Raw genomic sequence first — 27655 nt, 5'->3', positions numbered from 1 at the left:
TTTCAGTATTATTATTATAGTCATTGTTATTTCCAATTAACATTCTCATCAGAAGCTATTATCTCTCACCATATATGAGAATATAGCACAAATAGTTTCAAATTTAATATTAAATAATGTTATCTTATTGCTGTTTTAATTTTTCTTTCTTTGATTAATAATAGCTAGGATATTTATCATGATTGTTGAACATTTGTATTTTTGCCTTTGTGCCTTGCTTGGTCATAGTAATTTTGATGTATTTTGCTGCTGTAGTTTTTTTCTTTACTTACTGAAGTATAAGTGCTGCGTCTTTGCTGGCTAATAGGACAATAAGCTTTTGCATGTTTTTAATCAAAATGTAAATCTAAAGCAAAAATAGCCATACATTACCTCCTACATTTTCCTACAGAGCACTATTCTTATAATGTGAATCCAGTAGGAAACTTTTTACATTTTTATATGTCATTCCCCAAAGATGTGTTTTTCAGCCTCTCTAATATTAACTCTAATTCTAATGTCTGACAGTTCTTTGATTTAGTGGGTTCTCTTAATAACTTACTTGTATTGCTTTGTCTCCCTCAACCTAACTCCAAAACATTGACATTTTTCCGTCTATTATTAAAAGACTTTGTGCCATAAACATGCCTTTACTTCCCTAGGCTAAATAATGCCAAATGCTTTGCTTTCTCCTCATTAGGCTAATTTCCCAAATCTTAATGACACATAGCGTAGCATATAATTTAATGACAGTATCTTTAGAATAAGACATGTACTCAAATTCTGGGTGAGCTGAGTTAATTTGGACAAGTCACTCAGGATCTCAGAGCCTCATTTTTCTTACATGTAAAATGGAAATAATAACATCTATCGATGAACAGTATGAAGATTAAATGAGATAAAGTTTGTGACAGTTCAGGTGTTACTGAATGATAATTATATTTTTATACTTAATTATTACCATGTTCACCAGTAAACCTTCATCAAGTTTTATGTTGTTGTTGTTTGGTTGCTCAATTGCGTGTGACACTTTGTGACTCCATGGACTGTATCATGCCAGGCTTCCCTGTCCTTCACTATCTCCCAGAGTTTGCTCAAACTCATGTCCATTGAATCAGTGATGTCATTCAACCATCTTACCCTTTGTCGTCCCCTTCTCCTTTTACCCTCAGTCTTTGCCAGCATCAGGGTCTTTTCCAGTGAGTCAGCTCTTTGCATCAGGTGGCCAGAGTATTGGAGTTTGTGCTTCAGTGTCAGTCCTTCCAATGAATATTCAGGGTTGATCTCCTTCAGGATGGACTGGGTTGATCTCCTTGCTGTTCAAGGGACTCTCAAGAGTCTTCTCTCACACCACAGTTCTAAAGCATCAATTCTTCGGTGCTCAACCTCCTTACATGACTACTGGATATACCATAGCTTTGACTAGATGGACCTTTGCTGGCAAAATGATGTCTCTGCTTTTTAATAAGCTGTCTAGGTTGGTCATAGCTTTTCTTCCAAGGAGCAAGCAATTTTTAAGTTCATGGATACAATCACCATCTGCAGTGATTTTGAAGCCCAAGAAAATAGAGTCTGTCACTATTTCCATTTCTCCCTCCATCTATTTCCCATGAAGTGATGGGACCAGATGCCATGATCTGAGTTTTTTGAATGTTGAGTTTTAAGCTAGCTTCTTCACTCTCCTTTCACCTTTATCAAGAGGCTCTTTAGTTCCTCTTCACTTTCTGACATAAGGGTGATGTGATCTGCATATCTGAGGTTATTGATATTTCTCCAGGCAATTCTGATTCCAGCTTGCTCTTCATCCAGACCTGCCTTTTGCATGATGTAGTCTGTATAGAAATTAAATAAGCAGAGTGACAATATACAGCCTTGACATACTCCTTTCCCCATTGTTGTCCATATCTGGTTCTAGCTGTTGCTTTTTGACCTGCATGCAGGTTTCTTAGGAGGCAGGTAAGGTGCTCTGATATTTCTATCTCTTTTAAGAATTTTCCACAATTTGTTGTGATCCACACAGTCAAAGGCTTTAACGTAGTCGGTGAAGCAGAAGTAGATATTTTTCTGGAATTCTCTTTCTTTTTCTTTGAACCAACATATGTTAGCTATTTGATCTCTGGTTCCTCTACCTTTTCTAAATCCAGCTTGTACATCTGGAAGTTCTTGGCTCATGTACGGTTCAAGCCTAGTTTGAAGGATTTTGAGCACTACCTTGCTAGCATGTGAAATGAGTGCAATTGTATGGTAGTTTGAACATTCTTTGGAATTGTTCTTCTTTGGGATTGGAATGAAAACTGACCTTTCCCAGTCCTGTGGCCACTGCTGAGTTTCCTAAATTTATTGGCATATTGAGTGTATCACTTTAATAGCATCAATCTTTTAGGATTTGAAATAGTTTAGCTAGAATTCCATTACCTCTACTAGCTTTGTTCTTTGTGACTATAAATAGCATTCATTCATCTAGTTTTCAAACTTCCCAGCATCAAGGTCTTTACCAATGAGTCAGGTGGCCATCACATCAGGTGGCCATAGTATTGTAGCTTCAGTTTCAGCATCAATCCTTTCAATTAATATTCAGGGTTGATTTCCTTTAGGATTGACTGGTTTGATCTCCTTTCTGTCCAAGGGACTCTAAATTCCTTGGACAGAGGAAATTGGTGTGCTATAGTTCATGGAGTTCAAAGAGTTGGACCTGATTGAGCAACTAACAAACTAACACTTTTACTTTCAAGATACTGTGAGATGGGTAAAAAGTAAAAGGACACTCGAGAACATTTCAGTGGCAAAGGCATGATGTATGAAAAATGAAGACATTTTTAAGGGTAAAATAGTCTGTGTGGGTACAGTGGAAACTGGAAGAGGATACTAGAAGTATTAGAGTCACCCTCAGCTCCTTCTTCTCTAGAAATCCCTACATCTAATGTGTTGTCAAGTTCTATCAAGATGGTACCCAAATTTTCTTCATATCCATCCACTCTGTCCCATCCCTGGTGCCATTGCCCCATCCAGAACCCTCATCATCTCCTGTTTTAATTTCTATGAGGGTAGACACCTTCCAAGTCGAATTTTAACTGTTGCCCAAGGACTATTTCTTAATCATAAATTTAAGGATGGCACTGTTCAATTATAATACTTTCTCATTTCTTAGAGGAAAAAGTTAAAATTTTTAAGTGTGGAATCTGAGGCCTTTAAAAGCATAACCTCACTCTATTCCTGTAGCCTCATCCTGCCTAAAATAGCAATTATTAATTATTTCATTCAAGATTAATAAATGGGGAATTAACATTTACTGAGCTTTAAATAAATGCCAAGCACATTTAAAAGTTCAAATAATCCTGTGAATTAACTATTATTAGTATCATATTACAATGGGTACAATTAAGTATTTTGCCCAAATCCACACATGTAAAGTTCTAATTCTCTTTTCTGCTTCTCCAAAATATTTATTAGGTACCTACTCTAGGTCCTGCAGTAGAATGTAATGGACATAAAGATAAGTTAAAAGGAGACTCTTACTGTAAAAAATTATAACCTAATGGAACAATAGCTCAGAAATCCCTTTTTCATGAGAACCTTCATGTTTCCACAAGGCATGTCCCTGGCATGGCCTCATTCTTCAGTTTAACTAACAATCCATGGCTGCTCCATCTCCTGCCATGGTTTCTCTCTTTGCAGTTCCTTGCCTGGTTTTGGCACTTTCAGAATCTGTAAGAACCTTAATTTACAAAATAAAGTAGCATCTTTACTGATTTAAGCATCATAAGGTTAGACTTGGAAAAAAATTAGAGAACTAAATTTAATGGCCAAATAGGACTTTGGGATTGTTCTTTGTTTCTTTTTTATATGTTTATTTCATCACAGAGAATTGATTGAATGGCTGTTATTTTCTGTTCTATACCTGGGAAATTTGATGTAGATAAAAGCCAGACTGTCTAAGTAAAAGGAAGAACAGAGAGATGGGTATATTTCAAGTGCTTGGATGCTTGGTCTGTTGCTTTTGTATCAAAGTGCATTGTGTTACTTGTCATAAAATTAATAAAGCAAATGTCAATGGTAGATAATAGATGGATAAATTTTTTAATGATCGAAAAGAGTGAAGTGTTAAAACAAAAATTCTAGGTCCTTGTATAAGCATAACTGCAATTTGAGTGAAGGCTTCAGGACTCTGAAACCTTCATGGGGTGCTGAGCCCACTGATTGGAAATTACTGGCTTAGCAGAGGGAATACAAAGCTGGAAAACAGAAGAACTAATTTTAACTATTTGTCATGCCAGTGTCATTTAAGTATTATCATTTTTTTTTCATATTAAAAGATAATAGTAATGACTTGCTTATCTCACAAAATTGTTAGAGTAAAATAGAAAAGGCACATACAAATTTTAAAATCAATTAAGCACTGTCAGAGTTGCTGGTATATAGTACTACTTTTGTAATCAGACTTCTATAGATTATGGAGTTAAAAATCAGAACAAGTATTTAGAACTGGAGAGAACAATACCACTACTTTCTCATTCTATAAATTATAAGAGTGATATCCTGAATAGTTTAATTTCTTGCTTATTATCAGGTAGTCATTTCTTAAAATGTTACATAAGCACATATTCTATTTAATTATCAATGCTTCTAATTATTAGCCAAACCATTCTTATGAAAGTCTGCACTTTAATAAAGAAAAGTAGACAGTGTTGAAGACAGGGACCTGGGTATAATTATATATGGATATTGGTATGCAATAGAAGACTGAGTGCTGTAGAATTGATGCCTTTTGAACTGTGGTGTTGGAGAAGACTCTTGAGAGTCCGTTGGATTGCAAGGAGATCCAACTGGTCCATCCTAGAGGAATTCAGTCCTGGGTGTTCATTGGAAGGACTGATGCTGAAGCTGAAACTCCAGTACTTTGGCTACCTCATGCGAAGTATTGACTCATTGGAAAAGACCTTGATGCTGGGAGGGATTGGGGGCATGAGGAGAAGGGTACAACAGAGAATGAGATGACTGGATGGCATCACCGACTTGATGGACATGAGTTTGAGTGGACTCCGGGAGTTGGTGATGGACAGGGAGGCCTGGCGTACTGAGATTCATGGGGTCGCAAAGAGTCAGACACCACTGAGCGACTGAACTGAACTGAAGATACTATGGGCTTCGACTTCCCTGGTGACTCAGATGGTAAAGAATCTGCCTGCAGTGCAAGAGGCCTGGCTTTGATCTCTGGGTCAGGAAGATCCCCTGGAGAAGGGGATGAATGGCTATCCACTCCAGCATTCTTGCCTGGAGAATTCCATGGACAGAGGAGCTTAGTGGCTTATAGTCCATGGGGTCGCAAAGAGTTGACATGATTGAGCAACTAACACTTTTGCTTTCAAGATACTTGAGATGGGTAAAGAATAAAAGGACACTCAAGAGAAATTTAAGGGGCAAAGACATGATGTATGAAAAACAAAGACATTTTTAAGGGTAGAAGAGTCTGTGTGGGTACAGTGGAGACTGGAATTTGGGGACACTAAAAGATGTAAGAGAGAAACGACTGGGAATGTTAATTATGACCTCATATTTATTTTTCATATGAGTGAAATGGAGAGAAGTAGATATACATTATGAAAAGTCCTGAATTCCATGCTACAGATTTCAGGAAATCACCTTTATACTTTGATAACCAATAGAAATATTTTAAATATATGTGTAACAATGTCAGATTTGTATGCCAGAAAATTCACTCTGTTTGTAGAAAGTGAGATTGTCTGGGAGGATTAGAGATAGAGATAGCATAGACATTTTTTTCCCAATCAGCTAGAAAAAGAGATAATAAAAGCCTGCTAGAAGCTTGAAAATGTCTTTAACCAATTCTCAGAAAGAAGCGTTGTTGATGACAAATAATGTGGCAAGATTTGGTTCTATTGAATTAGAACTGCCTATAGTATATTCAGGTAGTATATTCTATAAAATGTATACCTATAACTTAAAAGTGTCACACTAATGTACATTCCAGGAAAGAATGTATAGAGTCGCACAAACCAGGGCGTAAGGAACAAAAATAGGGAAAATATAATATAAAAGGAATATAAAGATGTGATAATGAAGGAAAGTGAGAAAGAATGATCAAGGAGGCAAAAGGAATAGAAGACAGTAACATCCTAGAAGACAAGAGAATTCCCAGAAAAGGAAGTGATCAACAGAACAGGGCCAGAGCCTTCAGAGAGACCAAAAACAAGGCAAATTGATGTGACCAGATTTAGCAATTAAAATACTGTTCTCGGTTTTGAGGAGACAGTTATATCTGAGTGGCAAGATTTATTTTTTAAATAAAACATAGACAAAGCCTAGTAGATTCTTAGATTCTCAGGACCAAGAGGCATCATATATTGGTTCGTAAGTGCCCTCAGTATTTCTTTTTGGGGATTTGAATTCCAAGATTATATTTTTATAAATTATATAGGGGGCATGCCCAACTTAATTAGCAATTACTAGCAATATATGTTGTTGTTTAGTCACAAAGTTGTATCTGACTCTTGTGACCCTATAGACTGTAGCCCACCAGTCCCCTCTGTCCATTGGATTTCCCAGGCAAGAATACTGGAGTGGGTTGCCATTTCCTCCTTCAGGGGATTTTCTTGACCCAGGGATCAAACCCGTGTCTCCTGCATTTCATGTGGATTCTTTACCGCTGAGCTACTGAGGAAGCCCCATATTATATGTACAGTTATCAAAATTTGTTGTTCCAAATTCCTACATCATCAAGAATTGAAATTTAACCTACTTACAACTAAAATTCCCTTGGCTTTGGATCAGACTTAATATGCCACTAAGCAATTTTCTAGTCCTCAAGGTGAATTGCTCACTCAATTGTACTTCAAAACACTGTACTCAGAAGCAATGAAAATTAATATAACCAAATGGAAGGAAAACTTTAGTATTATTTGGAACTAGATGGAGAGGCTCCTTAAACATTTGGGAAAAATATGATGATCCCAGGGCATGATCAATTTTATATTAAGATTATAAAAACTGCTTAAGAATTCAGCACTTATATGTCTTTCCTTGGTTGAAGTTATTTCTGTTCCTTAATTTCCATAATATGTCATTAATGCCAGTCCCAAACTCATCTAATTGTAAGACTTTTCCGTTGTGGGTCTGAAGTTTTTAAAATGTAACATCTCACATGCTATAAAATTTGATATTTGCCCATTAGATAATTTTTCATAGATGTTTAGCCATATATTTACAATATGTCAAAATAATCAATTTGAAGGGGAGATTTAGGTTGAAGACAACTATGCAATTTACCTTTGAGTGGATTAATAATTCATCTTCCTGTGAAATGGAACATTTAACACTGAGGGTAATCCATGAACTGGGTAATTTTAATTCATTTAGCTGCATTAGTGATGTTAAGAAAAAATGTATTCATTTCCCCTAAAAAACAATGTTTATATTCTATTGTGTTTACTAACTCAGTGGAAAAATTATAGCATTCAGGGACTTTTTCATAACAGAATCTAAGATTTCCAACTGTAGGCCAATCAAACACACATTTAATACTGCTAAAATACTAAATATTTTAAAGGAATTTTTATTCAACATGTTTAGAGTATTTTATTACAAATTAATAAATGTTGTTTTCTGAGTTCATAATTAGATAGGAGACAAAGTTGCTGTTTTTTTTTTTTTTTTAATAACTTTTGAAAATACAAAAATTGGAATGGATGGAATGCATTAGGAGGGCTCATAATAATCTGGGTTTGTAGCTATTTGTCCTGATATGTCCTATAATATTTTTATTACTGTACCTGGTAATAATATACACCTTTATCCTTTTAAAAATTTGTTTGCACCACAGATTTGTGCTCTGAAAAATTTGAGGGTTAGTATTTTAGTCATGACACAGTTTGTGGAAAGTCTTTGATGGGAACTGTGGAAAGCTTTGTGAAAATCACAGTTTAATATAAACATAATCACTTGTAAAATAAAATCAAGACAATTCATATTGATTCTTAGATTTGTTTCTATAAAATAAAAATGACATCAGGAAGCACCATACCCTGAAAATCTTTTCTGACAAGTGAAGTTTACTTTTAATTATCTCTGATATTGTTTAGGTAAGTACATATCAGAGATGTCACAGATAACTTGATAAAAGTAATAAGGTCTGAAGACCATGAGATCACATTCTAGCTATGTGTAAATGAAATCTTCTCTACCTGACAGATGGGACAAAACATCTATGTTTATTTTAAGAAGTATCATATTTATGGACTTACTGAAACAAAAACCAAACATTTTAGTTTTTTATATATGTTTATTCTAATTTTATTTGCTTTTATTGACAATTTGACAAGTATCAGCTGTTATTAAAACAAGTGTCATGCAAGTTTGAGATTTTATTTTCATGGTTAATGCTAGATAATAAGGCCTATAAATATATATTTACAGAATCATTACCATTTAAGATATGTCTTTATGACAATCAACATGCAGAAAATAAATCTGGCCTTCATTCAGTTGTAAGGATTTCTCATTTCTTAAATAATACCTTCTTGGAAACCTGAACATTTATGTGATGTTTCAAGTTTTTTCCTGGAGTATGTTACAGGCATCCCTTGTCTTGTCCTTCACTTTATTGCACTTTGCAGCTACTGTGTTTTGTACAAAGTGAAAATCTGCATAGACACTGTGTGTCTAGCAAATCTATCAGTGTCATTTTTCCAGCAGTTTGCTCACTTCATATATCCATGTCACATTTTGGCATTTCTTGCAATACTTCTAACTTTTTCATTATTATTGTATTTGTTATGGTGATTTGTGATCAGTGATCTTTGATGTTGCTATTGTAATTGTTTTGAGCACCACAAACTTAATCAACAAATAGGTGTGTTCCAACCACTCCACCAATCAGCCATTGTCCCATCTCCTGGGGCCTCCCATTCCCTAAGACACAACAGTATTAAAATTGGGCCAATGAGTAATCCTACAATGGCCTCTAATTGTTCAAGTGAAAGGAAGGGTTGCATGTCTCTTACCTTAAATCAAAAGCTACAAGTGACTAAACTTAGTGAGGAAAGTTGTTATAATGTGAGATAGGCTGAAAGTTAGGCCTCTGGTTCCAAACAGTAAGGCAAGTTATGAATGCAAAGGCAAAGTTCTTGAAGGAAATTAAAAGTGCTACTCCAGTGAACATAAGAATGGTAAGAAAGCAAAACAGCCTTATTGGTGATATGGAGAAAGTTTCAGTCATCTGGATACATTTGCTTAAGCCACATTTCCTTAAACCAAAGCATGATCCAGAGCAAAGCCTTCAGTTCAGTTCAGTTCAGTTCAGTTCAGTTGCTCAGTCATGTTCGAGACTTTGCGACCCCATGAATTGCGGCACGCCAGGCCTCCCTGTCCATCACCAACTCCTGGAGTTTACTCAAACCCATGTCCATTGAGTTGGTGATGTCATCCAACCATCTCATCCTCTGTCATTCCCTTCTCCTCCTGCCCCCAATCCCTCCCAGCATCAGGGTCTTTTCCAGTGAGTCAACTCTTCGCATGAGGTGGCCAAAGTACTGGAGTTTCAGCTTCAGCATCAGTCCTTCCAATGAACACCCAGGACTGATCTCCTTTAGGCTGGACTGGTTGGATCTCCTTGCAGTCCTTAACTCTCTTCAGTTCAAGGCTATGAGAGATGAGGAAACCACAGAAGAAAAGTTTGAAGTCAGCAAAAGTCTGTTTATGAGGTTTAAGGAAGAAACTGCTTCCAAAACATGAAAGTGCAACGTGAAGCAGCGAGTGCTGATATAGGAGCAAGTTATTCAGAAGATCTAGCTAAGATTATTAATGAAGGAGGCTATGTTTTTGTTTTGTAAACAAAACAGCCTTATATTGTAATAAGATTCCATCTAGGACATCAATAGAGAAGATAAATCAATACCTGGCTTTAAAGCTTCAAAGGACAAGTGGACTCTCCTGTTGGGGGCTAATGCAGCTGGTGACTTTAAGTAGAAACCAGTGCTTATGTACCATCCTGAAGATCATAGGGCCTTTAAGAATGGTGCTGAATCTACTTTGTGTTCTGCCTAGATGATAGCACACCTGTTTATATCCTAGTTTACAGAGTATTTTAAGCCAACTCTTGAGATACCTACTACTTAGAAAAAGATAAATAAATAAAGGATTCTTTTCAGCACTAGTGCCCATCGACAATGTAACTGGTCACCCAAGAGGTCTGATGTAGATGTATAATGAGACCAATGAGGTTAATTTTGTTTTCATGCCTGCTAACTCAATAGCAGTTTTGTAGCCCATGGATCAAATAGTTGTTTTGCCTTTGATGACTCACTGTTGAAGAAATGCACTTCATAAGGCTGTAGCTGCCACAGATAGTGATTTCTTGATGGATCTGGGCAAAGTCAATTGGTAAGCAAAGAATTTACCATTTTAGATGCCATAGGCATCATAGTCAACAAAGGTCCGAAATGCAAATACTTGGATGCAATCTCAAAAACGACAGAATGACCTCTGTTCGTTTTCAAGGCAAATCATTCAATATCACAGTAATCCAAGTCTATGCTCTGACCAGTAATGCTGAAGAAGCTGAAGTTGAATGGTTCTGTGAAGACCTACAAGACCTTCTAGAACTAACACCCCCATAAGACGTCCTTTTCATGATAGGGGACTGCAATGCATAAGTAGGAAGTCAAGAAACACCAGGAGTAACAGGCAAATTTGGGTTTGGAGTACAGAATGAAGCAGGGCAAAGGCTAATAGAGTTTTGCCAAGAAAACACACTGGACATAGCAAACACCCTCTTCCAACAACACAAGGAAAGACTCTACACACGGACATCACCAGATGGTCAATACCGAAATCAGATTTATTATATTCTTTGCATCCAAAGATGGAGAAGCTCTACACAGTCAACAACAAAAAAGACTGGGAACTGACTGTGGTCAGATCACGAACTCCTTATTGCCAAATTCAGACTGAAACTGAAGAGAGTAGGGAAAACCACTAGATCATTCAGGTATGACCTGAATCAAATCCCTTATGACTATACAGTGGAAGTGAGAAATAGATTTAAGGGACTAGATCTGATAGATAGAGTGCCTATTGAATTATGGACGGAGGTTCGTGACATTGTACAGGAGACGGGGATCAAGAACATCCCTAAGAAAAAGAAATACAGAAAAGCAAAATGACTGCCTGAGGAAGCCTTACAAATAACTGTGAAAAGAACAGAAGTAAAGCAAAGGAGTAAAGGAAAGATATCCCCATTTGAAAGCAGAGTTCCAAAGAATAGCAAGGAGAGATCAGAAAGCCTTCCTCCGTGATCAATGCAAAGAAATAGAGGAAAACAATAGAATGGGAAAGACTAGAGATCTGTTCAATAAAACTAGAGATACCAAGGGAACATTTCATGCAATAATGTGCTCAATAAAGGACAGAAATAGTACGGGCCTAACTGAAGCAGAAGATATTAAGAAGAGGTGGCAAAAAAAGTACACAGAAGAACTGTACAAAAAAGATCTTCATGACCCAGATAATCACAATGGTGTAATCACTCATCTAGAGCCAGACATCCTGGAATGTGAAGTCAAGCGGGCCTTAGGATGCATTACAACGAACAAAGCTAGTGGAGGTGATGGAATTCCAGTTGAGCTATTTCAAATCCTGAAAGATGATGCTGTGAAAGTGGTGCACTCAATATACCACCAAATTTGGAAAACTCAGCAGTGGCCACAGGACTGGAAAATGTCAGTTTTCATTCAAATTGCAAAGAAAGGCAATGCCAAAGAATGCTCAAACTACTGCACAATTGCATTCATTTCACATGCTAGTAAAGTGATGCTCAAAATTCTCCAAGCCAGGCTTGAACAGTAAGTGAACTGTGACTTTCCAGATGTTCAAGCTGGTTTTAGAAAAGGCAGAGGAATCAGAGATCAAATTGCCAACATCTGGTGGATCATAGAAAAAGCAAGGAAGTTCCAGAAAAATATCTACTTCAGCTTTATTGACTATGCCAAAGCCTTTGACTGTGTGTATCACAATAAACTGTGGAAAATTCTTAAAGAGATGGGGATATCAGACCACCTAACCTGCCTCTTGAGAAACTTGTATGCACGTCAGGAAGCAACATTTAGAACTGGACATGGAACAACAGACTGGTTCCAAACAGGAAAAGGAGTACGTCAAGGCTGTATATTGTCACCCTGCTTATTTAACTTACATGCAGAGTACATCGTGAGAAACACTGGACTGGAGGGAGCACAAGCTGGAATCAAGATTGTCGGGAGAAATATCAATAACCTCAGATATGCAGATTATACCACACTTATGGCACAAGTGAAGAAGAACTGAAGAGGCTCTTGATGAAAGTGAAAGAGGATAGTGAAAAAGTTGGCTTAAAGCTCAACATTCAGAAAACTAAGATCATGGCATCCAGTCCCATCACTTCATGGCAAATAGATCGGAAACAGTGGCAAACTTTATTTTTTTGTATTCCAAAATCACTGCAGATGGTGACTGGAGCCATGAAATTAAAAGATGCTAGCTCCTTAGAATAAAAGCTGTGACCAACCTAGATAGCTTATTAAAAAGCAGAGACATTACTTTGCCCACAAAGATCCATGTAGTCAAGGCTATGGTTTTTCCAGTAGTCACGTATGGATGTGAGAGTTGGACTATAAAGAAAGCTGAGCACTGAAGAATGATGCTTTTGAACTGTGGTGTTGGAGAAGACTCTTGGAGAATCCCTTGGACTGCAAGATCCAACCAATCCATCCTAAAAGGAGGTCAGTCCTAGGTGTTCATTGGAAGGACTGATGTTGAAGCTGAAACTCCAATACTTTGGTCACCTGATGTGAAGATCTGACTCATTGGAAAATACCCTGATGCTGGGAAAGTTTGAAAGAGGAGGAGAAGGGGACAACAGATGAGGAGACGGTTGGATGGCATCACCAACTCAATGGACATGGGTTTGGGCGGACTCCAGGAGTTGGTCATGGACAGGGAAGCCTGGCATGTTGCAGTTCATGGGGTCACAAAGAGTCGGACATGACTGAGCTACTGAACTGAACTGAACTGAGGAACATCTGTGATTCATGGAGAGAGGTCAAAATAACTACATTCACAGGAGTTAAGAAGAAGTAGCTTCTAAACTTAATGGGTGACTTTGACGGATTTAAACTTCAGTGAAGGGAGTAACTCCTGATATGGTAGAAATAACAAGAGAACTCAAATTTAAAAGTGAACTATGAAGAAGTGACTGAGCTCCTGCAATCTCATGGTAAAAATTTAATGGATGAGGAGGTTCTCCTTATTGATGAGCAAAGAAAGTGGTTTCTTAACATGGAAACTACTCCTGGTAAAGATGATATGAAGATTGTTGAAGTGACAACAAAGATTTAGGACATTATATAAATTTAGTTGATAAAGCATTAGTGGACTTAAGAAGATTTACTCCAATTTTGAAACAACTTCTTTTGTGCGTAAATTGCTATCAAACAGCATTGAAAGCTACTGACAAATCATTGGTAAATGGAAGAGTCAAATCAATGTAGTAAAGTTCTTTGTTGTCTTATTTTAAGAAACTTCCACAGCCACTTCACTCTTCTGCAGCCACCACCCTGATCAGTCATCAGTCATTAACACTGAGGCAAGATCCATCATCAACAAAAAGAATATGACTTGCTGAAAGCTCAGATGATGGTTAGCACTTTTCTCAATAACTCATTTTTAGATTGAGATATGCACATCATTTTTTAGATATTCTGTTGCATACACATAATTACAATGAGTATAAAACATAACTTTAAATACATTGGGAAACAAAAGCAGTGTGTTAATCACTTTATTGCAATATTTTCTTTAATGTGCTGATCTGGAACTGAAACTGCAATATCTCTGAAGTATGTCTATATATTGTTACTTTATGGTTTTCTAAAATCTTCAGGTAATTATCAGCACACTTGGAAGAGTATACTTAATGATATATCCAGTGTAATAGCTGGCAGGAGACTGACCAGAAAGAGGTGTATAAACTATGTTTGGTCCAAACCCTTGGGACACATCTCTGTGGCATCTTTAATTATAGGCAACTATTTTACGCAAAGAGAAGTGGAAGTGGAAGTGTTAGTCACTCAGTCGTGTCTGACTCTTTTCGACCCCATAGACTGTAGTACATTGGGCTCCTCTGTCCATGGACTTCTCCAGGCAAGAATGCTGGAGTGAGTTGCATTTCCTTCTCCAGGGGATCTTCACTAAACAGGTATCGAACCTGGGTCTTCTGCATTGCAGGTAGATTCGTTACCATCTGAGCCACCAGGGAAGCCCATTTCTATTCTTCACAGTTCAGTTCAGTCACTCAGTCATGTCTGACTCTTTGTGACCCCATGGACTGCAGCAGGCCAGACTTCTCTGTCCATGACCAACTCCCAGACCTTGCTGAAACTCATGTCTATCTGGTTGGTGATGCCATCCAACCATCTCATCTTCTGTCATCCCGTTTCTTCCCACCTTCAATCTTTCCCAGCATCAGGGTCTTTTCCAATAAGTCAGTTCTTCACATCAGGTGGCCAAAGTACTGGAGTTTCAGCTTTAGCATCAGCCCTTCCAACGAACACCCAGGACTGATCTCCTTTAGAATTGACTGGTTGGATCTCCTTGCAGTCCAACGGACTCTCAAGAGTCTTCTCCCGCACCACAGTTCAAAAGCATCAATTTTTCGGCGCTCAGCTTTCTTTGTGCCATTCTGTCTATCAGATCTAATCCCTTGAATCTGTTTCTCACTTCCACTGTGTAATCATAAGGGATTTGATTTAGGTCATACCTGAATGATCTAGTGGTTTTCCCTACTGTCTTCAATTTAAACCTTAATTTGGCAATAAGGAATTCATGATCTGAGCCACAGTCAGCTCCTAGTCTTGTTTTTTGCTTACTCTCCAAGCTTCTCCATCTTCGGCTGCAAAGAATATAATGTCTGATTTTGGTATTGACCATCTGGTGATGTCCATGTATAGAGTCTTCTCTTGTGTTGTTGGAAGAGGGTGTTTGCAATGACCAGTGTGTTCTATTGGCAAAACTCTGTTAGCCTTTGCTCTGCTTTATTTTGTATTCCAAGGTCAAATTTGCCTGTTACTCCAGGTATCTCTTGACTTCCTAATTTTGCATTCCAGTTCCTTATGATGAAAAGGACATCCTTTTTTGGTTTGTCCTAGAAGGTCTTGTAGGTCTTAATAGAACCACTCAACTTTAGCTTCTTTGACGTTAGTGGTTGGGGCATAGTTTTGGATTACTGTGATATTGAATGGTTTGCCTTGGAAATGAACAGAGATCATTCTGTCATTTTTTGTGTCATTTTATGTAATTTTGTCATATTGTCTATTCTTAAACAGTAGCAAAAAAATGCCCAGTCTTGTTTTCATTTGCACTTCAATCTTTTTCTTCAAGTGTACAATCACAAAGAATCATAGATTTTATGTAAAGGAATAATAGATCTTATGTAGATCAGTGATTCTCAGACATTGGGATGAAACAGACCGTTAAAATTTCAAAACAATAGCAACAGTAGCTGAGGTGGGAGAAAATAAGATTAAACAGCTTTTCATGGAATCAAACACATTAAAAAGAAATGAATGGATAAAGAAAATGTGGTGTATGAACATTATGCTAAGTGAAATAAGCCAATTACCAGAAAGCAAATGTGGCATGATTCCACTTACACATGGTGTCTAAAACAGTCAAATCCATAGACTCAAACAGTGACAAGGTGGTTGCTAGGGGTTGTGGGAAGTGAGAAAAAGGGAGTTACTAATCAATGGGCATAAGTTTCAGTCAGTTAGATTAATAAGCTATAGAGCTCTGCTGTAGGACTGCATACCTCTAGGCAACAATGATGTACACAAAAATTTTTGGAGGAGAGGGGAACAACAGAGGATGAGGTGGTAGGATGGAATCACTGACTCAGTGGACAGGAGTTTGAGCAAAGTCAGAGATGGTGAAGACTAGGGAAGCCTGGTGTGCTGTAGTCCACGGGGTCGCAGAGTCGGACCTGACTGACTGAACAACAGCAACAGCAAATTTATTGAAAGAGTAGAGCTCATGTGAAGTGTTCTTACAACAATAAAATTGTAAAGAATACTGTGATTATAGCTTCTTTGGAAAAGTTAACACCAAACCCTAGTACTGCTAATAACACAGCAACAGAATAGTAATATAAATTAAACCTAGTTATGATCTGGTAAATACATCACCAACTCAATGAACCTGAATTTCAGCAAGCTCTGGGAGATAGTGGCAGACAAAGGAGCCTGATGGGATACAGTCCAGGGGGTCACAGAGAGTCAGACACAATTTAGCAACTGAACAACAACAGATATATTTCTACTTCCTAAAAATTACACCATATACTTGGTTGCAGCTTCTGTTTCTCATGAAGTTACCTTGAACATGCTTCCCAAAGTCCTATAGGATCTGGCCCCTACATCATCCCTAACTCACCTTGTTTTTTGCCTTCAGCCTCCCTGACTTTGTCCTGGTTTTTCTAGAGCAGGAGTTCACGAAGTGAGGTAGAGAGAGACAAAAGGGGTGCCAAAATAATATTACATTGAGGTCATAGAGAAACTGTGATGATTTATTTTAATGTTCATGTACAAATTATAAAAGTAGACTTCACTGATATTTTCAAAAAGAATTTCTTGCTTGTTACCTCTGTCAGAAGGTGAGCCATCGCAGAGGGTGGAGGAGCTCTTTGGGAAGAAGTGGGTGCTTGAAAACTTGGATTGCTAAGCGGTTCATCCTTGCTCTTGTGTCACCTTTCAGGGTATTTTAAAGCACTGCTGTTCATGCAACACAGGATTCCTTTTAAAAATAGTTTAACTCTTTACTAGGGCTAAACCAAAGTTGCTTTTAAAAACAATCTTTTTAGAATAGAGTGTGTACAGTCCTTTGGAAGTATGATGAGCTGTGACTATCAAAATTTCTAATATCCAAAGTTTTGCTAGTTAACAATGGAATGATCCTTAGAATTGTACTTAAAGACAAAGTCCAAACTTTTCCTTTTCAAAAAACATGCTTATCTTTTCTGTCACGTGGCTCTCTTCAATTTCAAACCTGCTAGTGACTTTTTGGAGCTAAATTTGCCTAATCTATTTGAGGTAACTGTGATACTTTAATGAGTGAAATAGCTAATGATACTTTTTAAAAAAGAGACTTCTGTTATGGATAAAGCTTTTTGAAAGATATGTGAAAGGGTTTCCATCTTTAAGATAAACACACTGAAAATTGTGTGTTTACATCACCTATAAGTGTTGTTATCTCTGCAAACTTCATGTCCATGGAAACAAGGTTTTCTAATCTCTTAGAAATTTTTAATAAAGAATTTGTGTGAATTTTAGATTCATTTGTAAAAACTGAAAAATATGATACACTCTGGATAGTTTGCCTGACAACTAATGCCAAGAAATTTTAATTTGCTAGGCAGTTTTTTTTTTTTTTTTTTAACTTTTGCTTACTGGGTAAATAGGTTGAAAAAGAAAAGTCATAATTTGGTAAGTTTAGCTAATCATGCAATTTTCTTACTTAGATTTGCTACTTTTGTAAACTGTTAACATTTTAAAGCTATAATAGTCATAAAATTAGTCATTAAAATAAACTGGGCATAGAACAAAAACTTTTAATGACCGCATTACAAAGCATGAAGAAAAATTTTTTAAAGATGCATAATCTATTCACAAGTTGATTAACAGTGCTTAATTAAATAACAAATTAACTGTGCTAATTTTTGAGAGAGTGAAAAGGTTGCTATACTATTCTTGTCGATATTTAAACATTTATATTTTTGTATTACACACAAAATATAAATACAATTGTATATGTACATCTTTTATGAATAACAAGCTAACAAATACTGTAGTGTGGTCAAATTTTTTAACCCAATTATACATGATCAAAATCAAATGTGGAGACCACTGGTCTCCTGAGTTGGATTTCTGCCCCAGTTCAGGATCATTTCTTAGCCACTTGCCTGATAGTCTCTCCATTAATCCCTCATTATCATTCCTTACCTCTTGCTTGTCCTTATCTCAGCTTAATTGACACTTTCTCAGGAAAACCTTATCTGATCTCTTTCAGAAGTTAATTATTTTACACTCCTGTGGCTCTTTCTACTTTATGGGCACAGTATTTAAAGGGAATAAGTAATTTTGTCTGAATTTCTGTGATTGTTTAATGTTTCAACACTCTCCATTCAGTTCGGTCGCTCAGTCGTGTCCAGCTCTTTGTGACCCCACGGACTGCAGCACAACAGGTTTCCCTGTCCTTCACCAACTCCCAGGGCTTGCTCGAACTCATGTGCATAGATTCAGTGATGCCATCCAACCACCTCATCCTTTGTCGTCCCCTTCTCCTCCTGCCTTCAATCTTTCCCAGAATCAGGGTCTTTTATAATGAGTCAGTTCTCATTGGGTGGCCAAAGTATTAGAGTTTCAGCTTCAGCATCAGTCCTTCCAATGAATATTCAGGACTGATTTCCTTTAGGATGGACTGGTTGGATCTCTTGCAGTCCAAGGGACTGTCAAGTGTCTTCAAAACCACAATTCAAAGCTTCAATTCATTAGCGCTCAGCTTTCTTTATAGTCCAACTCTCACATCCATACATGACTACTGGAAAAACTATAGCTTTGAGTAGACAGACCTTTGCTGGCAAAGTAATGCCTCTGCTTTTTAATACGCTGTCTAAGTTGGTCATAGCATTGGAGCTAGTGTCTTTTAATTTCATGGCTGCAGTCACCATCTGCAGTGATTTTGGAGTGCAAAGCAATAAACTCTGTCACTGCTTCCACTGTTTCCCCATCTATTTGCCATGAAGAGATGGGACTACATGCCATGATCTTAGTTTTCTGAATGTTGAGTTTTAAGCCAACTTTTCCATTATCCTCTTTCACTTTCATCAAGAGGCTCTTTAGTTCTTTGCTTTTTGCCATAAGGGTGGTGTCATCTGCGTATCTGAGGTTATTGATATTTCTTCTGGCAATCTTGACCACCTTTTGAATCATACAGCCTGGCATTTTGCATGATGTACTCTGCGTATAATTTCAATAATCAGAGTGACAATATATAACCTTGACATACTCCCTTCCTGATTTGGAACCAGTCTGTTGTTTCATGTCCAATTCTAACTGTTGCTTCTTGGTCTGCATACAGAATTCTCAGGAGGTAGGAAAGGTGGTCTGGTATTCCCATCTCTTTAAGAATTTTCCAGTTTCTTGTGATCTACACAGTCAAAGGCTTTGGCACAGTGAATAAAGCAGAAGTAGATGTTTTTCTGGAACTCTCTTGCTTTTTTGATGATCCAATGGATGTTGTCAATTTGATCTCTGGTTCTTCTGTCTTTTCTAAATCGAGTTTGAACATGTTGAAGTTCATAGTTCATGTTCTGTTGAAGCCTGGTTTGGAGGATTTTGAGCCTTACTTTGCTAGCATGTGAGATGAGTGCAATTGTGTGGTAGTTGGATCATTCTTTGGCTTTGCCTTTCCTAGGGATTGGAATGAACACTGACCTTTCTCAGACCTAGCTTTGTTGTAGTGATGCTTCCTAAGTCCCACTTGACTTCACATTCTGGGATGTCTGGCCCTAGGTGGGAGATCACACCATTGTGGTTATCTGGTTAAAAATACAAAATGAAACAACAAAAAATCCCCTAGGATCTGGGATGCAGGAAAGCAGAGTCCATGCATCCCTGGTGCCTAGCAGTCTCTGACCTATTATAGATGTTTAATGACCATTCTAGTAATATGTAAATGAATGGAATCTCCTTAAAAAGTTTATTATTAATGAATACCAATTAGACCATTAGAATATGATATAAATCAAATCCCTTATGATTATACACTGGAAGTGAGAAATAGATTTAAGGGACTAGATCTGATAGACAGAGTGCCTATTGAATTATGGACGTAGGTTTGTGACATTGTACAGGAGACGGGGATCAAGACCATCCCCAAGAAAAAGAAATGCAAAAAGGCAAAATGACTGTCTGAAGAGGCCTTACAAATAGCAGTGAAAAGAAGAGAAGTGAAAAGCAAAGGAGAAAAGGAAAGATATTCCCATTTGAATGCAGAGTTCCAGAGAATAGCAAGGAGAGATAAGAAAGCCTTTTTCAGTGATCAGTGAAAAGAAATAGAGGAAAACAATAGAATGAGAAAGACTAGAGATATCTTTAAGAAAATGAGAGATACCAAGGGAACATTTCATGCAAAGATGGGCAAAAGAAGGACGAGATAGTATGGACCTAACAGAAGCAGAAGATATTAAGAAGAGGTGGCAAGATTACACAGAAGAACTGTACAAAGAAGATCTTCATGACCCAGATAATCACAATGGTGTGATCACTCACCTAGACCCAGACATCCTGGAATGTGAAGTCAAGTGGGCCTAGGAAGCATCACTACAACAAAACTAGTGGAGGTGTTGGAATTCCAGTTGAACTATTTCAAATTCTAAAAGATGATGCTGTGAAAGAGCTGCATTCAATATGCCAGCAAATTTGGAAAACTCAGCAGTGGCCACAGGACTGGAAAAGGTCAGTGTTCATTCCTATCCCTAAGAAAGGCAATGCCAAAGAATGCTCAAACTACAGCACAACTGCACTCATTTCACATGCTAGTAAAGTAATGCTCAAAATTCTCCAAGCCAGGCTTGAACAGTACATGACCTGTGAACTTCCAGATGCTCAAGCTGGTTTTAGAAAAGGCAGAGGAACCAGAGTTCAAATTACCAACATCCTCTGTATCATCAGTAAGACAAGAGAGTTCCAGGAAAACATCTATTTCTGTTTTACTGACTATGCCAATGCCTTTGATGGTGTGGACCATGATAAACTGTGGAAAGTTCTGAAAGAGATGGGAATACCACACCACCTGACCTGCCTCCTGAGATATCTGTATGCAGGTCAGGAAGCAATAGTTAGAACTGGACATGGAACAACAGACTGGTTCCAAACAGGAAAAGGAGTACAATAAGGCTGTATATTGTCACCATGCTTATTTAACTTATATGCAGAGTACATCATGAGAAACGCTGGGCTGGAGGAAGCACAAGCTGGAATCAAGGTTGTCGGGAGAAATATCAATAACCTCAGATATGCAGATGATACCACCCTATGGGAGAAAGTAAGAAGAACCAGAGAGCCTCTTGATGAAAGTGAGAGATGAGAGTGAAAAAGGGCTTAAAACTCAACATTCAGAAACTAAGGTCATGGCATCTGGTCCCATCACTTCATGGCAAATAGATGAAGAAACAATAGATACAGTGACAGAGTTTATTTCTTTGCACTCCAAAATCACTGCAGACGGTGACTTCAGCCATGATATTAAAAGACACTAGTTCCTTGGAAGAAAGCCTATGATCAATCTAGACAGCATTTTAAAAAACAGAGACATTACTTTTCCAACAAAGATCTGTCTAGTCAAGGCTGTGGTTCTTCCCGTAGTCGTGTGTGGATGTGAGAGTTGGACTATAAAGAAAGCTGAGCACTGAAGAATTGATGCTTTTGAACTATGGTGTTGGAGAAAACTCTTGAGAGTCACTTGGCCTGCAAAGAAATCCAACCAGTCCATCCTAAAGGATATCAGTCCTGAGTGTTCATTGGAAAGACTAATTTTGAAGCTGAAACTCCAATACTTTGGCCACCTGAAGTGAAGAACTGACTCATTTGAAAAGACTGTGAGGCTGGGAAAGATTGAAGGTGGGAGGAGGAGGGGACGGCAGAGGATGAGATGGTTGGATGGCATCACTGATTCAATGGACATGAATTTTGGTAAACTCCAGGAGTTGGTAATGGACAGGGAGTCCTGGCATGCTGCAGTCCATGAGGTTGCAAAGAGTCTGACATGACTAGCCACTTAACTGAAGTGAACCAATTCAGACTGATTTTTGGGAACAGTGTGTTGGATTAATGGCTTCTTTTTTGAAGATAATGCAGAAGAGATGAAATTCTTTTTGCATGAAATTACAATGACTATTAAACAGTTCTGGAACAGGAGAGAAGATATCCTCATTTCAAACCCAGAGGTATTAGTCTTTTTGTTCAGTCATGAAATCATGTTTGACTCTTTGCGACCCCATGGACTGCAGTAGGACTGGCTTCCCTATCCTTCACTATCTCCTGGAGTTTACTTAAACCCTTGTCCGTTGAGTCAGTGATTCTATCAAATCATCTCATTCTCTGTTACCCCCTTTTCCTTCTGCCCTCTAATTTTCCTTGCATCCAATGAGTGGGCACTTTGCATCATGTGGCCACAGTATTGGAGCTTCGGCCTCAGCATTAGTCCTTCCAATCAGTATTCAGGGTTGATTTCCTTTAGGATTAACTGTTTGATCTCCTTGCTAAAGTCTTCTTTAGGTCCTTAGTTCAATAGCATTGATTCTTCTTCAGCACTCAGCCTTCTTTATGGTCCAATTCTCACATCCATACATGACTACTGGAAAACCATCCCTTTGACTCTACAGACTTTGTCTGCCAAAGTGATGTCTCTGCTTTTTCATATGCTGTCCAAGTTTGTCATAGCTTTCCTTCCAAGGAGCAGGTGTCTTTCAGTTTCATGTCTGCAGTCAACATTTGCAATGTTTTCGGAACCCAAGAAAAGAAAATCTGTCACTGTTTCCACTTTTTTCTCATCTATTTGCCATGAAATTTTGGGACTGGATGTGATGATCTTAGTTTTCAGAATGGTGAGTTTTAAGCCAGCTTTTGAAGTCTCCTGTTTAATCCTCACCAAGAAACTCTTTAGTTTCTCTTGACGTTCTGCCATTAGGGTGGTATCATCTGCATATCTGAGGTTGCTGATATTTCTCCCAGCAATCTTGATTCCAGCTTGTGATTCATCCAACCCCGAATTTCACATGATGTACTCTGCATAGAATTTAATTAAGCAGGGTAACAATATACAGCCTTGATGTATTCCTTTCCCAATTTTGAACCAGTGCATTGTTCCTTGTCCGGTCCTAACCGTTGCTTCTTGACCTACATACAGGTTTCCAGGTAAGGTAGTTATTTGTACCCTCATGTTATATCAGTTTATTTACTGTATCGATTTCTTAGGATCTCTTTTCCCCCTCCAAGTCAGTTATCAACTTCTTCAATCCAGAAATTATATTTCATCCAGGGTTATTTTTTTTTTTTTTGGTCATGAAGCTTATGTAATTCCAAGAACCCCTATCAAGCAAAATAAAGAAAATTGTAAATATAGTATTACTCAGCTGTAAAAATGAATGAAATAATGCTGTTTACAGTACCATAGATGGACATAGAGATTGTCATACTGAGTGAAGCAAGTCATAGAAAGACAAAAATCACACGGTATCACTTATATTAGAATCTAAAAACAGTGCTACAAAAGAACTTATTTAAAAAAAACATAGATAGAGTCACAGATGTAGAAAACAAACTTATGGTCACCAGCAGGGAAATGGGTGGTGGGATAAACTGGGAGAACGGGATTGAGATACATTTTTTGGGCTCCAAAATCACTGCAGATGGTGATTCCGGCCATGAAATTAAAAGACACTTACTCCTTGGAAGGAAAGTTATGACCAGCCTAGGTACCATATTAAAAAGCAGAGACATTTCTTTGCCAACAAAGGTCTATCTAGTCAAGACTCTGGTTTTTCCAGTGGTCATGTATGGATGTGAGAGTCAGATTGTGAAGAAAGCTGAGTGGCAAAAAATTGAACTGTAAATTGAAAAGTTGAGCTGTGGTGTTGGAGAAGACTCTTAAGAGTCCCTTGGACTGCAAGGAGATCCAGCCAGTCCATCCTAAAGGAGATCAGTCCTGGGTGTTCGTTGGAAAGACTGATGCTGAAGCTGAAACTCCAATACTTTGGCCACCTGATGTGAAGAATTGACTCATTGGAAAAGAATCCTGATGCTGGGAGGGATTGGAGGCAGGAGGAGAAGGGGGCAACAGTGGATGAGATGGCTGGATGGCTTCACCGACATGATGGACATGTGTTTGAGTAAACTCCGGGAGTTGGTGATGGACAGGGAGGCCTGGCGTGCTGCGATTCATGGGGTCGCAAAGAGTCAGACACAACTGAGCGACTGCACTGAATTGAACTGATACACACTACTATATACAAAATAGGTAACTAATAAATACCTACTGTGTAGCACAGGGAACTTCACTCAGTACATGACCTATATGGGAAAAGAATCTTAAAAAGAGTGGATTCATGTATGTGTATAACTAATTTACTTTGCTGTAATTGTGAAACTAATACAACATTGTAAATCAACTATACTCCAATAAAAATTATAAAACCAATTGGATACAAAACTGAGTTGGTATAATAGGTGGTTGAATATGCTGGATGTAATTGCTATGTCAGGAGGGCTAGACATAGGTTAACTGGATACAAAGAAGTGACTGAGAATGATAGATACCCTCTGTCTAAAATAGAATCCTGCAACTCAGCCTCCCTCTAGTTAGATCCCAGTGATGACTGAGGCCACACTGAAGCTGCCTCAGTTGACAGGAAGGAACCGTCACAGAGCATAAACTGGAGAGGAAAGTGACAGTGACCTTAACTGACTTCGGTTAAAGTAACTTGTTTTGTAAAATTTTCAAGATATATGATCACATGAATGCATTGTTAGAGCCCCTCCCAATGGAGGGGCTGGAAGGAGACAGTAGAAATAAAGAAGCTTTAAAATTAAACTCCATTAGTTTTAAAATAAACACTCCTCTGCTTATATATTTTTTTAATAATATGTATTGAAGCTTGCTTTCCTTGACTTGTTCCTTTTGTTCTTACTCTTTATTGTGTATGCTCAGAAAATTGCATTTATCAAACTGCCAGCTTCCTAACATCATCTTATCAGCTGGTCCACTGTTTTTCCCACCCTCATATTGATTTATTTATTTTGGCTTCTCTCCTTTGAGATTTTTTGCTCACTTTTAGAGAGAGGAAAAATATGTCTTCAACTTTGAACTTTTAAAAGCATCTCTGGAGAGCCTTTTCACTTCTGAGTAAGTTCAAAACATTTATGGCTTTTACAGCATAAATGGCACACTAGGGTATTATTCCTAGAGCTCAAATGCTACATATATGTATATTTAAGGTGTAACGTTGATCTTCTAAAGGGTGTCTATTCCCCTTCATGGGAAGGGAAGTTAGAAACAATCTAAAGACAAGCCTGATTGTCCTACAGTGAGCTGATGTCCCTCTCATTCTGTAATGTTCTTCAGATTTCTGCCCAAATACACTTATAAACCTTTCTCTCTACATATTTCTGTGTCTTGCATATCTTCCTATAGCATTTGGCCCACTTTCCATGAACTCTTGGCTCATTTCTTCTCCTATATTCATTTCAATGAAATAGAGAGAGAGCAATGGCTTTGGGAGTAAATATATATTCAGTATTTATTAATTCTTCCTTTTTGTTTGTTTGTTTTGGCCAACATACTCAGCATGTGAGATGTTAGTTCCCTGACCAGGTATTGAACCCAAGCCCCCTGCATCGGGTGCACTGAGTCTTAAACACTAGACTGCCAAGAAAGTCCCATTAATTCCTCCTTTTAAGAAATACCGCATTTGGCATACCCAGCTCTATGACCTTGACTGTAAACTCTATACACACAAGAGCTACATCCTTTCCTCTTTATATTCTTCATACCATCTAGCACAATGGCTTAGGCATTCAGTTCAATTCAGTTCAGTTGCTCAGTCATGTCCGACTCTTTGCAACCCCATGGACTGCAGCATGCCAGGCTTCCCTGTCCATCACCAACTCCCAGAGCTTGCTCAAACTCATGTTCATTGAGTCGGTGATGCCATCCAACCATCTTATCCTCTGTCATCCCCTTCTCCTCCTGCGTTTAATTTTTCCCAGAATCAGGATCTTTTCCAGTGAGTCATTTCTTTGCATCAGGTGGCCAAAGTATTGGAGTTTCGGCTTTAGCATCAATCCTTCCAATGAATATTCAGGACTGATCTCCTCTAGGATGGATTGGTTGGATCTCCTTGCAGTCCAAGGGACTCTCAAGAGTCTTCTCCAATACCACAATGCAAAAGCATCAATTCTTCGGTGGTCAGCTTTCTTTATAGTCCAACTCTCACATCCATACATGACTACTATAAAAACCATAGCTTTGACTAGACAGACCTTTGTTGGCAACGTCTCTGCTTTTTAATATGCTGTCTAGGTTGGTCACAATTTTTCTTCCAAGGAGGAAGCATCTTTTAGTTTCATGGCTGCAGTCACCATTTGCAGTGATTTTGGAGCCCCCAAAATAAAGTCTCTCACTGTTTCCATTGTTTCCCCATCTATTTGCCATGAAATGATGGGACCAGATACCGTGATCTTAGTTTTCTGAATGTTGAATTTTAAGCCAACTTTTTCACTCTCCTCTTTCACTTTGATCAAGACGCTTTTTAGTTCTTCTTCTCTTTCTGCCATAAGGGTGGTGTCATCTGCATATCTGAGGTTATTGATATTTCTCCCAGCGATCTTGATTCCAGCCTCTGCTTCATCCAGTCCAGCATTTCTCATGATGTACTTTGCATATAAGTTAAATAAGCAGGGTGACTATTTAAGGTGTATATTTACACCTTAAATATACACCTATATTCATTTCAATGAAATAGAGAGCACTCTCTCCTTTTCCAGTTTGGAACCAGTTTGTTGTTCTATGTCCAGTTCTAACTGTTGCTTCTTGACCTGCATACTTAGGCATGGGAGGCATTAAATAAATTTATGGCAATTTGGACTGTTGATTAATTATATTGATTATTGATTAGAATTTGAAAGGATAGAACTCCAGTAGTAAGAAAGGTAATTAAATTTTTTTTACATTGGAGTATAGTTTAGTAAGAAGGAATTATTAAGCCTATTGATATTATTGTTAATGGTTTGTTCCTTACCTCGTAAATCCCCTCTTGGATTGCATGTCCATCATTAAACTTTTAATGATCAAATATCCATATTTTGTTAATTGGAGGTTTAATTGTATTATCCTCATATATGTGTTGCATTCCATTTTTGAAAAAAATCCCACAATTTATTTGTGGCAGGATGGGTAAATTTCATAAAACTTAAGAGCTGACCACATAGGGTCTTCTTAAAGTCTTATCATTTTGCTTACAAATTCTGATAACTTTCATGGCAGGGAGTAATAGAAATTACAAATGTACTGAAAACCCAAGGAAATAGACAGATATGTGTCACCTAAATTAGAAAATAAATTAGCTAGCTCAACATGTCCTAGGTCAACATGACAGAATAATATCCAAATGGCCCCACCTTTCTCCAAAATTTCCACAAAAAATAAGGAAAATAAAGGCAAAAATGAGTGAATTCATAATGTTAGATGCTTGAAAAGAGTGCCAAGGTTAGATTAAAAATCCTAGGGAGATTCTTTAAGACATAATGGAAATAAAATGTTTTAATGAAAAAAGATAATTCAAGGACCTGATAATGCAAACACATAAAACATTCCAGCACCAGCTTTTCAGGTTCAAATACTAAATTTCTTTCTTTTCATATACACTCTTTCAGAGAACATTTTCTATTTAGGTTGTTTTGAACTTACAGTCCGTACAAATAAGAGCAGTTGACCTTGGAAAAGTTACCAGAGAAGTTAATTAAATGACTTTGTCTTTCCGTACGTGCATGCTAAGTCACTTCAGTTGTATTCCACT

The sequence above is a fragment of the Muntiacus reevesi genome, chromosome 17 (genome assembly GCF_963930625.1).
Source record: "Muntiacus reevesi chromosome 17, mMunRee1.1, whole genome shotgun sequence".
NCBI classification, from domain to species: Eukaryota; Metazoa; Chordata; class Mammalia; order Artiodactyla; family Cervidae; genus Muntiacus; species Muntiacus reevesi.
This window is presented reverse-complemented; position numbering follows the sequence as displayed.